Below are 11,671 nucleotides of genomic sequence, written 5' to 3'. Positions count from 1 at the left end.
TGATTGTTGTTGTCCCACCTGTGTGCATATGAGGTAGTTGTTATAGTTGTAAGTGTAATCGATAGTGCGATAGAAGTTCAATTATGAATAAATATGACAGCAGCAAGTCTGTTCAAATTTTGCAAGTGCATGAGCAAAGTGTGAGCTTAGGTGGGGGTGGGGGGGAGTACAATGACCTAAACTTCATCTGCCAGCTAGATGTTTCTTCTGGCTGGGGCTGAGTGTGGGAGGGGGGAGGGGAGAGAGAGTTCTGCAGTTTCACGGGTGGGAAGGGGGGAGAGTTCAGTAGTCTCATGGCCTGGTGGATCAAGCTGTTCGTGAGTCTGGTGGTGCGGGAGCGGAGGCTCCTGGACCTCTTTCCGGAGGGCAGGAGGATGAACAGACTGCGTGCAGGGTGACTTGTATTGGTGACAATTGTGATGGCTTTGCGGCTGAGGTGGGTGGTGTAAAGGTCTTGCAGTGAGGGGAGTGGAGCACCAATAATCCTCTCAGCTGTCCTCACGATGCGTTGTAGAGCCTTCCTGTTATTGTCAGTGTAACTCCCGCCTCACACGGTGACGTAGCTGATGAGGATGCTTTCGATGGTTCCTCTGTAGAATGTGGTCATGATGGGTGGTGCCGCACTTGCCCGCTTCAGTTTGCGCAGGAACTAGTACGCCGCTGTGCTTTCTTGGCCAGAGATGCAGTGTTGGTGGTCCAGGAGAGGTCATCGCTGATGTGCACCCCCAGGAACTTTCGACTGCTGCACCGTCGATGGTCAGTGGGGGCGGGGGGGGGGGGGTGTTGGGTGTGGCCTCTCTTTGGTCTTGCTGATGTTTAGCAGGAGGTTGTCTGCACCATCTGGTCAGAAGCTCCACTTCTTCCCTGTAGATTGTGTCGTGGACGTTGGAGATGAGGTCCACCAGTGTTGTTTTGTCAGCAAATTTCACGAGGTGGTTGGAGCTGTGGGTTGCTGTGTGTCAATAGGGTGAAGAGGAGGAGGCTGAGCACACAGCCTTGTGGGATCCCCCGTGCAACACACACCCCCTGAGGCCTCTGTGTGAGCCAGTTGCAGAGTGTGGTGCTGAGGCCCAGTTTGTCCAGGTTGCAAATGATTTGTTGTGGTAATATGCTGTTGAATGCTGAGCTGAAGTCTATGAACACCATTCTCACATATGAGACTTTCTTGTCCGGATGGGTGAGTCCTGGGTGGAGAGCAGAGCAGATTGCATCATCTGTGAATTGCTTTGCCCTGTAAGCGAACTGGTACGGGTCCGGGAAGGGGGGGGGGGGGGGGGGGGGCAGGATGGATTTTATGTGTGACAGGTCTAGTCATTCAAAGCACTTCATGATGATGGGTATCAGTGCCACCGGACGATAGTTATTGAAGCTGGATGGGGAGGATTTTTTTGGCACAGGTATGATGGTGGCAGCTTTGAGGCCTGATGGCACAATGGCTTGCCTCAGTGAGGTGTTATAAATGTCTCTAAAAACATCTTTCAGCTCCTCTGCACAGTCTTTCAGCACCCTGCCAGGGGTCTGGACCTGCTGCTTTCCGGGTGTTGATGGCAGATAGTGTCCTCCTCACGCTGGCAGAAGAGAGGCACAGAGGCTGGTGCGAAGGTGGTGGTATTTTCTCTGGGCGGGTGGTGTTCTGTTCCTCAAAGAGTGCAAAGAAACTGATTCGGTTGTTGAGCAGAGTGATGTCACACAGCTTTGTAGTGCAGGCTTGTAATCTGTGATAGCCTAAATGTCTTGCCATAGGCTGTGTGCATTCCTGTTGTCCTTGAAGTGGGAGGTTATCTTATTTGTGTATTCTTGTTTGGCTTTCCTGATGCCACGGGACTGGTTGGCTCTCGCTGTTCTCAGTCCTGGATGTGCGGAATTGGGTACCAGTCAGGGGTAGTGGCATTATACAGGTGGCGGAAATCTCTGCATGGACGCCACCCACCATCGGCCTTAGTAACCATGTGCAGAGGGGAAGCAGATGGACAGTTCAAGCGGCGCACAATGCAGAGGCGTTCCATGGTAGAAAACTCCTGCCTGACAACCTTAAGCTTGGCCGAATCCAGGCACCAGGCCCTAGCGCAGACTGGGGAGCCCACAGTGGTAATATGGTGCTCCACGCCGTACTTGGCCACCACAGCAGGGAAGGTGGGGATGGTGAGCACCGGAAATTGGGCAAGCAGCCGTTGATACGAGTTCCCGGTGGCAAGCGTGTTAGACAGGCAGAGCGCCCCAGTCCCCCCCAGAGTGCAGGGGTACGAGACAAATGAAAGGGCATTACTAAAGCAACTGTTTTTAATGTCCAACAGCAGTGTGAAAGCACTGTGGAAATTTGTGCCAAGAATTGATGTGGATACAGCAGCCATGACAAAGTCCCAGCTGTAACGATGCCTGCCAAAACACACTTCCACCTGCCTAGTGCCGTAGGTACGAATAGGTGTGCCATTGGTGGCATCCATATGGGGCCCGTGTGTGACGGCCATGGTGTCCACGGGCCGAGCCGGCAGCAGGTGGAGATTCCAGTAGCGACATCGCCGGAGCCGTTGTTGAAGTGGGCACAAAATGGAAGTATTTCGTTACAACCTGAGTTATCCCTCTCAGCTGGAACTGGGCTTCAATGTACTGAAACCATGGCCGTGGGGTTATTCTGCCAAAAGTCCGGTAATTTGACGGTGGCAGCATAGATGTTAGCACTAACGTTAGCAACGTCGAAGTTAGCACTGGTGTTCGGTGCGGGAGCATTAACTTCGGCTACATTGCCTTCGTTGACTGACATGTCGGTATGCACTCACGGGGTCACCAGTGTAGAGTTAAGAAACAGCAAGGCGAGACAGTAGTCTTATGTAAGTCGAGTTTACGCTCTACACGAGGCGTTTTGTCGTGAGGTCAAGATGAAGTTCACTTTTCACACAAAAGTATCACGAGGGGAGGGGAGTGAGCTTGCTGTGCACTTTACAGTGTATCCGGAAAGGAGAGCATTGCTGAGTACGTTCACTTTTCCGGGATATGGCAGAGCCAATATTTCCTCCGACAGCACCCTTATTATTCTTTTTTTACACCACGTGTCCCTTGCTTCACGGCAATACTCGTCTGCCAAAAAAAAAAAAGTTTCAATGGCCAATCAAGTGGCCAATACCGTATACTGTATTGTCAGTGCTGCACTATCGTTAGCTTAGCACAGTAACTACGGTTCAACAGCTGTTAAAAAAAGGAAGCAAACACTGCACATACCAGCTGTCCCAAGTTCTCCCTTCCGCCTTTCTACAAGCCAGGTGAGTGCTCCTACTTGGCTCCATTTTGTATTGAAAGCTCAGCTGGCCGTGTTGGATAGCTCCCGGTGACCGCAAAGCTATCAGGTGACCGCCATGATTCGTTCCTGCCCCCTGCTGGAGACGTTGAACGTTCCCGAAGCTGATTGGCTGATGTGACGCGACACGCGACAAAGTTAAATATTTTCAACTTCTCGCGTCACACGTAATTACGCGCCGCGCGTCGCTCCATCGCATCCATCGCGTCGCTCGACACGTCATCGCGTGAACTCCATTGACTACAATACAAAACCGGCCGCTCTTCGCGCTCCATCTGAACGTGACATTATACATGGTGCTGGCGAAATTTGGACTGGGCGGGGCTTTCCTGAACTGGGTCAAACTTCACGACAAGAGGTTCAGTTCGGACAAATGACTTCTTGTCTTCTTAGTTCTCCTTACATCGCGGCACAAGGCAAAGTTGCCCACTTTGTCCCGTGTTATTTATTTTGGTGATAGAACCCTTAACCCTTTGACTATGCTTGGAGGCACTTTAAAGGCATCACACGCGCAGATACAGTCCATAAAATTTCTTTGTTTGCAGTTGACCTTCTTTTTGTCTAGGACCCAGTTTCCTTCTTGCCCACGACTTTTAACATCTTAAATGAATATGGCAGCATGTCTGGTTATAAGATCAACTACCAGAAGAGTGATCTGCTAACCATTAATAGTTCTGCCAAAGAGATTTCCCCTTCCGTGTCACCCTTTAAGTGGTCAAATACTGACTTTCATTATTTGGGTATCGTGGCAAGGCGAAGAAACCACACATTGCTGTGCTAGTGTAGATCTTTACTCTTAGCATGCCATCACAAAACTGATACAACACTGTCCAAAACAGCAAAGACAAAGCCAAACAGGATCAACGCATCAGGTTCATTGCAACATGCCTACTGGGTGAGAGACATGGTCCAAGTGCCCGCCACAGTATCCAGATTTCCTCTTGCCTTTCAAGTCTATATCACAGCAATTTTAGTCCTCTGCTCAGCGAGACTGAGGAGGACTTTGTCCGCTAGTTGTCACTCCCTCTCTCACTTGTGGGTCGGCTAAATCTGATTTAAATTGTAACTATTCCCAATATTCTCTATTTGATTCAGCGCCTTCCCGTTTTCTTTACAAATACTTCTTTGAAAGGTTAGACAAGCTAATCTTATCTTTTCTATGGGCTGGTAAGTCACCCAGGATTTGAAAATCAGTTTGTAGTCTCCTCAGGACAAAGGTAGTTTTTGCTTACCAGTAGGGTTAGTTAGGTTTTAGGTATTATTATTGGGCAGCTAACATATAGAAGCTTTTGTTTTGGATGTGAGAGGAGCTGGACTCACTGCCACGCTGGGTAGATTTGAAGCAGAGACTGTCCGTTTTGTTGACGGTTTCGTTGTGTTCACTTGTGTGTTTGCAACTTTCACTTCCACTGTCTCGCCTTACAAGTTGTCCTATTGTGTTGATTTCTATGAAGATTTGGACTCAATACAGGAAGCGGTCCGAGCTCTCAGGACCCCTCAGGACGTCTGATTCAGAACCTGTAATTTTCAACCATCAAGAACTGATCCATCTAAAGTTTGATTTAACAATGGGATAAAATCATTTATTAATTTGCATGCAATGTGTTTTGTTTGTTTGAACAACTTGCCAGTGCATTTACCCTCCCAACTCATCATCTCTTGCGTTTTATTCAGGTTAGGAACTTTGTCAAAAAACGTTTTCTTCATTTTCCAAGTCGTCCCCCCGAAACTTTGTTTGACACCCTTCTTTCAGTGGACTCTGTAGTTAAGGGATGTCTTTCTGATTTGTACAAATCTATCTGGCTTTGATTTTCATCATCCATGTCAGCCATTAGAAATGTGTGGGAGGAAAGTGGAGGGGCTTCTATATATCTTGTCAGCTCCTCTTCAACCTTGCTCTTGGTAGATATATGGACGACAATGACCTCATTAAATGTCTTGCCTAACAGATTAAGCCATGCAGAGGGCCTTCTTTTTGGGGGAGGTTCTTCTGGGTCTGGCTTAGGTGTTTTAGACTTGTCCTCAGGCTTTTCAGAGTTCATTTGATTCTATAGAAGAGGGGATAAGAATCAATTATCATATTAGTTAAGTGTAATACAATCAAACCACCAGTCCATTTTATAGTAAATAAAAAGAAAATCCATACACAGAGCCATGGAAAATTTTAAAAATTACCTACACTGTACTACAATCCATTTTCAACATGTTTAAATATTCATTGGTCAAGAACGGATACTTTACCTAAGTGCAACTGTCGCGTTGGGGCTCAAAAAATGGAGGTTTGATAACAAACTGAGAAGAGGAATAACTGAAGCATATCTGTACAACCAAAACTGAAATGAACTCACAGAAATCACCATGGGGTAGGCAGAAACTCTAGCAGCATGACATACGGACAACGGAGCAATGACCCGACAAGAACAGAATGAAAACTGGGGACTTAAATAAACTTCACGCTTAATGAGCAAGGAAGGAGAGGGGCTCCGAATATAGCCTATCCATTGGCCGAGCTGTGGCCCTGGACTGACCCAGACAAAGTGGGCACATTCCTGGCTCATGCTTCGATGACGTATCTAGTTTTATATATCTTGAACAATAAGTGTGATTGACATGACAGTCTACAGTATATTGCACCGAGCAATAAAAAAGGCACGTTGTGAAAGAAAAAAAAACCCCATCCAGTTTCACCGCTTCTTCTTCTACAGTAATTGCATATACTCCGACAGCCATTCCATCTTAAAAGAAATGGATTCCTCTTTTACTTAGTCTTGGTGAGTGGATGTGTCGCTGCTCGTTCGTTTCGCCAGGAAAAGGGGTTAACATTTGCGTCTCTTAACTCCGCACTGTTGTTATATACATATACAAGCATTGTCAATGCGTATAATTGGCTGCATCATATCATTAGTTGTACACTTGTGACCGCTTGCTGAGTCACAATGCAAAATGGTACAGAAAACAATATTATTGGTCTAATTAATCAGATGAAGTGTAATATTAAATATTGTTTGATACGTTTATATTGCATTTTGTTTCATGCGCAGCATAGATTTTTGTTGTGCACTGAGAATGTGCGAGCAGTGCGCAATTACACACATGTGCAGCTTAGAGGGAACATTGGACTGCCAGGGTAGGCGAGGATGAACCTAGGGAAAAGGCCTTGTTTTTGTCATGTAAAGTGTGATTGCAATAAATTAAGAATTATCATCATTGTTTTTTAGTTTTTATCTGTTTTTTAGTTTTTTATTTCTTTTCTTTTTTAGAGTAAGCTGAGAGATAAGCGAAGAGTAACCAGTATAAATACTGTAAAAAATAATTAACAGTTGTTGAAAGTTGATTTATATTGCTTTGTTTTTGTCATGTAAAGTGTGATTGCAATAAAATAAGAATTATCATCATTGTTTTGTAGTTTTGAGCTGTTTTTTAGTTTTTTATTTCTTTTCTTTTTTAGAGTAAGATGAGACGTAAGCTAAGAGTAACCCGTATAAATGCTGTAAAATTAATTAATTAATTAATTAATTAATAATTAATGTCCAGGCACCAACCATGGTCTTCTGGCTCAAAAGCCTTACTCTTCACAAATGAATATGATTGTTTACTTACCCTTGACCACAGCTTTGAAACACCTCAGACAGCGGTCAACCACCCAATATGTTGAAAGAGCCATATTTAACCAAATTACCAATATATATATATATATATATATATATATATATATATATATATATATATATATATATATATATATATATATATATATATATATATATTTATGCAGCAAACTGGTAAACGTGTAAATGGATCTGCACTTATATAGGATCTGCACTTATATAGCGCCTTTCTACCTTAGGTACCCAAAATGCTTTACAGTCACTACTCATTTAACTTCTCATGATACACAACATCAGGAGCAACTGGCAGTTCAGTATCTTTGCTCAAGGACATGTCAACATGGTCACAATGATGGGGAAGCAGAGAATGACACACGCATGTAATTACTCTGCTGTAAGATGGTGCTTCCAATTAAACTTCCATTTCAAGATTAATGTAATATGTTTCGTTGCATTGATGGAAATATAGTTATACAATTAAGAAATATTTTTTATTGTCACTTTTATTTTGAGCATTCGAAAAAAAAAAAACAATAACAAAAGTGGCGCCATGCCACACAATGTCATGTGCCAAGAACTATTGAATTCTCTGTTCTGTATATTTTGTCTTTTCCCTTTGGGACCCATGATTCTGTGTTTTTTGTTTTGTTTTGTTTTGTTTTGTTTTTTTGCATTAGGCACCTGCCTGGTACATCACTGTGCTGAAGGAAATGAGCATCGTAGGCTATGACGCAAATCCTCATTGACAGAAATGTTGAAATGTAATGTTACTTCCACATGTTTACAGCATTAGAAAACATTAAGAATGTTTGTAAACCATATTAAAAGATAAGATATATTCCTCCCCTTATGTTTTCATTTGCATTCATTTTTGAAAAGGCTCATTTTTGAAAATACTGCTCAAGAGTGCGGATTGCCAACCCCTGGCCTAGGAGAATACTCTTGACACATCAGTATATGAAGACACACAAATTAAAAAGTAATTAGTAAAGATGTGAACTTAACGATTGTGGGTGAGCAATGCAAGAAATAAAGATCAAGAAATGAGGAAGCGTTTCTCCCTGTCCCCTCTAGATAAAGTGATCTGTATCTAGATTAGGCCTGCATATTTTGAAATGATCTCTCCCTGGTGTTTCTCAAAGCGCCTGTCTATGTTTGGGCAAGCTTGAAAGCGAGCTGATGGTATTCAAAGTGCCACGACAAGGGACTGACGCACACAGTTGCTGCATTTTATCTTAAAATCGGCACCTGGGAATGCAATTTTAGTGCATGGTCATAATTTTACTTTTCTGCAGAGGCGCCAAGATAACGATAATGCAGCATTGACAGCTCAGTATTTAGCACCACTTGATTGTGACATTGAAACTTTTTTTTTTTTTTGGCAGATGAGTATTGGTGCAAAGCAAGGGACGCGCATTAAAAAAGAGAATAAAGTTGCTGTAGTAGAAAATATTGGCTCTGCCACATCCCCGAAAAGTGAAAGTTCTCAGCATTGCTCTTCTTTCTGGTGATGTGTTGTTCGCGAATGAACCGGCTTTTAGAGCCGGCTCTTTGAAGTGAACGACGGGAGCCGGGTCCTTATGGGGGGGCCGCTCCTCTGATGCACAACATATTCACACCCCTGTTAATGCACAACATGGGTCAAAAATGACCCCCATCTAGTTCTCATGTTATTTCCTGAAGCCGGAGTTTTTCTTTGCTGCATCTTTTGAAATTTATGTCTTTCATAATTTATTAATCCAAGTATTCTTTAAAAATCTTGTTTTTCATTGCCACAAATCATTATTCATATTTTTTCCGCCATATCTTATGAACAAAAGTTATTTTTGTGACATTACATCAAGTTTACACACATGGGTCAAAAATGACCCATTTATCCAAGTGCAATTTAAAAACAAACGAAGGCATAATGTGTAATATTTTTCTTCAAATAGTTACTTTAGATGTTATCCAGGGCAAACAATCCATACATTTGTTATAAGAAAAGTGTTTATTTGTAATTTTGCCAAACATCTGACAGATAACCAACAATGAACGTGAATTTGATCAGAGGGAAATAAAACAGCACTGTTCACATCATAAGAGCACGAACTGTAAATTTAGTTCTTACAATTCCTCACAAATGACTACTGTACATTTGTGCTCCCTGCACACGGGCTTCTTGCACTGGGAACAGCAGCTGTTGGCTTTTCGGTCTTTGGCAGATGGGCAGATCGCACACCTCTTCCTCTTTGCTGTGCCCTTGTCCTCTTGTGGTCCAGTGCTGCTTTGTTTTTCTATCCGGCATCTTCCCATTGCTTCTATAATATGCTTTTGGAGTGTGGGTGTGCCCTCCGAGCGGCTCTTCATATGTGGCATGACCAGCTCTTTGCCCAGCAAAACTTGATGAACAGTTGGCGTGCATTAGTGACACCAGCCATGTAACCAGGGTGTTCTGCGGTGTAGCTGGTGTAAGCATCGAGAGTGGCAACATATTGTACCACAGAACCATGGGCCATCCTCATGTTCTCCGCTTGCATGTGTAGGTGTCAACCATCTCTCCATGCGAACAGCTCTCCCAAGGCCACATCCCAGTTCTTCTCCCCCTTTTGTTCTATTGTAGTAGTGAATCACGTCAGGTTTCTTCTTTGGAGTGTCATCCACTGCTTTGTCATCATGCATTGTGCTCAGAAGGACAACAGCCTTTCCTTTCTTCTGCACATAGCTCACCATGGTCATGTTTCCATTGAACCCGAATTCTGAACTACAATTCAGACGTGATTTGGATGGCTTCATGATTGGTGGTATGTCTGGTTTGTTCTGGCGAAGAGTCCTTACTATAGTCAGGTTCTTCTCATGGAGCTTCTCAGCCAGATTGACACTGGTGAAGAAGAACAGCTCTTGCAAGGCCACATCCCAGCCCCCCCGCCAAAGCAGGGTCAAACCAATAAAGGCCACATGAATTCCTCTTTCTTTATATTTCTCCACACTTTCCCTTGAGCTGCAGCTGCTCTGCGTCCCTCTAAATTAGTGCATTTTAGAACCTTCTCGATGTTTTCAGTGATGAACGTATCCCATGCATCTTTTGGTGAAACAGTTCTTGATCCAGGTGTAGGTTCGTCCTGGGTAACTTCTGAGAACACTATAGCTTTTTGTTCTGCTGGAAGTGGGGGGATTCTCATTCCAGTAAGACCCCTTTTTACTGAGTCTATTGGACTTGGTCTGCGTTTCCTCTTCTGAGGACTCATCATCGGATGAGTCACCTATGTCTATGTCTTCTTCATCTTGGAGAGCTGGATTTGAAGACACACTCACATCTTCAACTTGGACCAGTGGCACATAGTCCGGGTCATCATCCTCAGATACTTCAGACTCTGAATCATTCCCAATCGCCTCCTCATCTGTTTCTTCAAACAGCATCTTTAGAGCAATCTCAGCTGTAAATTGTTGAGTGGCTTTACTAAACAGACGTGTTGAGTAGAAATGCACATTGAGGAGAAATGCAAGTGTTAGATGACCAGGTGTTCGCACCAAATACATCCCTAATTACAAACATGCCAAATTTCAAAAGGTTCCTGCCAAGAACCACAGTGAAGGCAGGTGGGTCATTTCTGACCAACAAAAGTTGTGTTTGTTCATAGAGTAAGAAAGGAAACATAAAAATGATGATTAGTGCTGAACAAAAACATGATATTTACGGAATATATGTGATAGTAAACAATAAAATTAATTTATTTCAGAAGTATAGCTAAGCAACAGTCGGGCTCACATGAGATAACATAGAAAATAGATGTGAGTCAGTTTTGACCCATGTTGTGCATTGGAAGGGTAGCAGTAAAAAAATGTTTTTATTCCAAAAGTATGAAGATAAATAATTGAATAAGATTATTTATTAACCAAAAACAAGTTAATTGAGGAATACCAGGAATGCTGAAAGACAACATTAAGTTATTACAAAGATACAGCTCATAAAAACTTGGTCGGGTCAATTTTGACCCATGTTGTGCATCAAAGGGCTAATAGGAGCCGACTTTTTGTCTCCTGTTTTTTCCCAAGAAGAGGAGGGGGAGGGTTGTACACACACTACAGTGAGAGGAAGGGGGAGGGGTTAGAGACACAAGCAGCAGCACACGGACGATGGCGCTAAGAGAAAAAAATAACACGGTGGAGATTGGAAAGGTGAAAAAAAGGATAAGAAACGCAGTGAAATTTTGATTCATTTCAACTTAATTGATCGTTCAAAGGCAAAGTGTAGATTGTGCAATGTTAAAACGGCAGATATTAAAAGAGAGGAGAAACAGGATCAACCCCTCAAAGCTGAGGCACTTGGTTTTTCTTAATGCCAATCTTTTACCTGGATGCTGCTTTTTTTTTTTTTTTACAAATTTTAAATCATAAATTGTGTGGTAATCAAAGCTTACTTATGTTAAAAACTTATAAATATACACAATCAGAGAATGGAACTTTTTGTTGACCTTTTTTGAGATGGGTCTTTGTTTTTGTGCTTTCTAATTAAATTTTTGTCGTACTCCATGTTGTACTCCGTGTTGAGTATGTTCAGAGGAATATAAATAAAGCCATATAAATAATAAATATCTGATATACTGTATATTTTCTACATTAGTAATTCGTTTTTCACATAATTTAACGTTATTTTTGGTAGTAAATTAATGTAAGCAACAAAAAAAAACAGAGGAGCCATTTGGGAGCCTTTTTAGTGAGCCGAGCCAAAATAACTGGCTCTCTAAAAAGAGCCGGAATTCCCATCACTACTTCTTTCCAGATCTACCGT

The 11,671-nt window shown here is 42.9% G+C and overlaps 1 long non-coding RNA gene and 1 pseudogene across 2 annotated transcripts in view; both read right to left on the bottom strand.

The window, feature by feature from the left end:
- Positions 1–4,178: 4,178 nt before the first annotated feature.
- Positions 4,179–11,671, bottom strand: part of LOC148423249 (uncharacterized) — a 110,498-nt gene continuing 103,005 nt past the window's right edge. For both annotated transcript variants that reach the window (XR_015865574.1, XR_015865575.1), the window contains exon 3: positions 4,179–5,340. This is a non-coding gene — a long non-coding RNA (uncharacterized LOC148423249). The remainder of the gene's footprint in view (positions 5,341–11,671) is intronic.
- On the bottom strand, positions 9,007–9,885 carry LOC148423250 (uncharacterized; annotated as a pseudogene).

The sequence above is a fragment of the Hippichthys cyanospilos genome, chromosome 5 (genome assembly GCF_059441005.1).
Source record: "Hippichthys cyanospilos isolate Australia breed blue-spotted pipefish chromosome 5, RoL_Hcya_1.0, whole genome shotgun sequence".
Classification (NCBI taxonomy): Eukaryota; Metazoa; Chordata; class Actinopteri; order Syngnathiformes; family Syngnathidae; genus Hippichthys; species Hippichthys cyanospilos.
The sequence above is the reverse complement of the archived record's forward strand: the minus strand, read 5'-3'. Positions and strand labels throughout refer to the sequence as shown.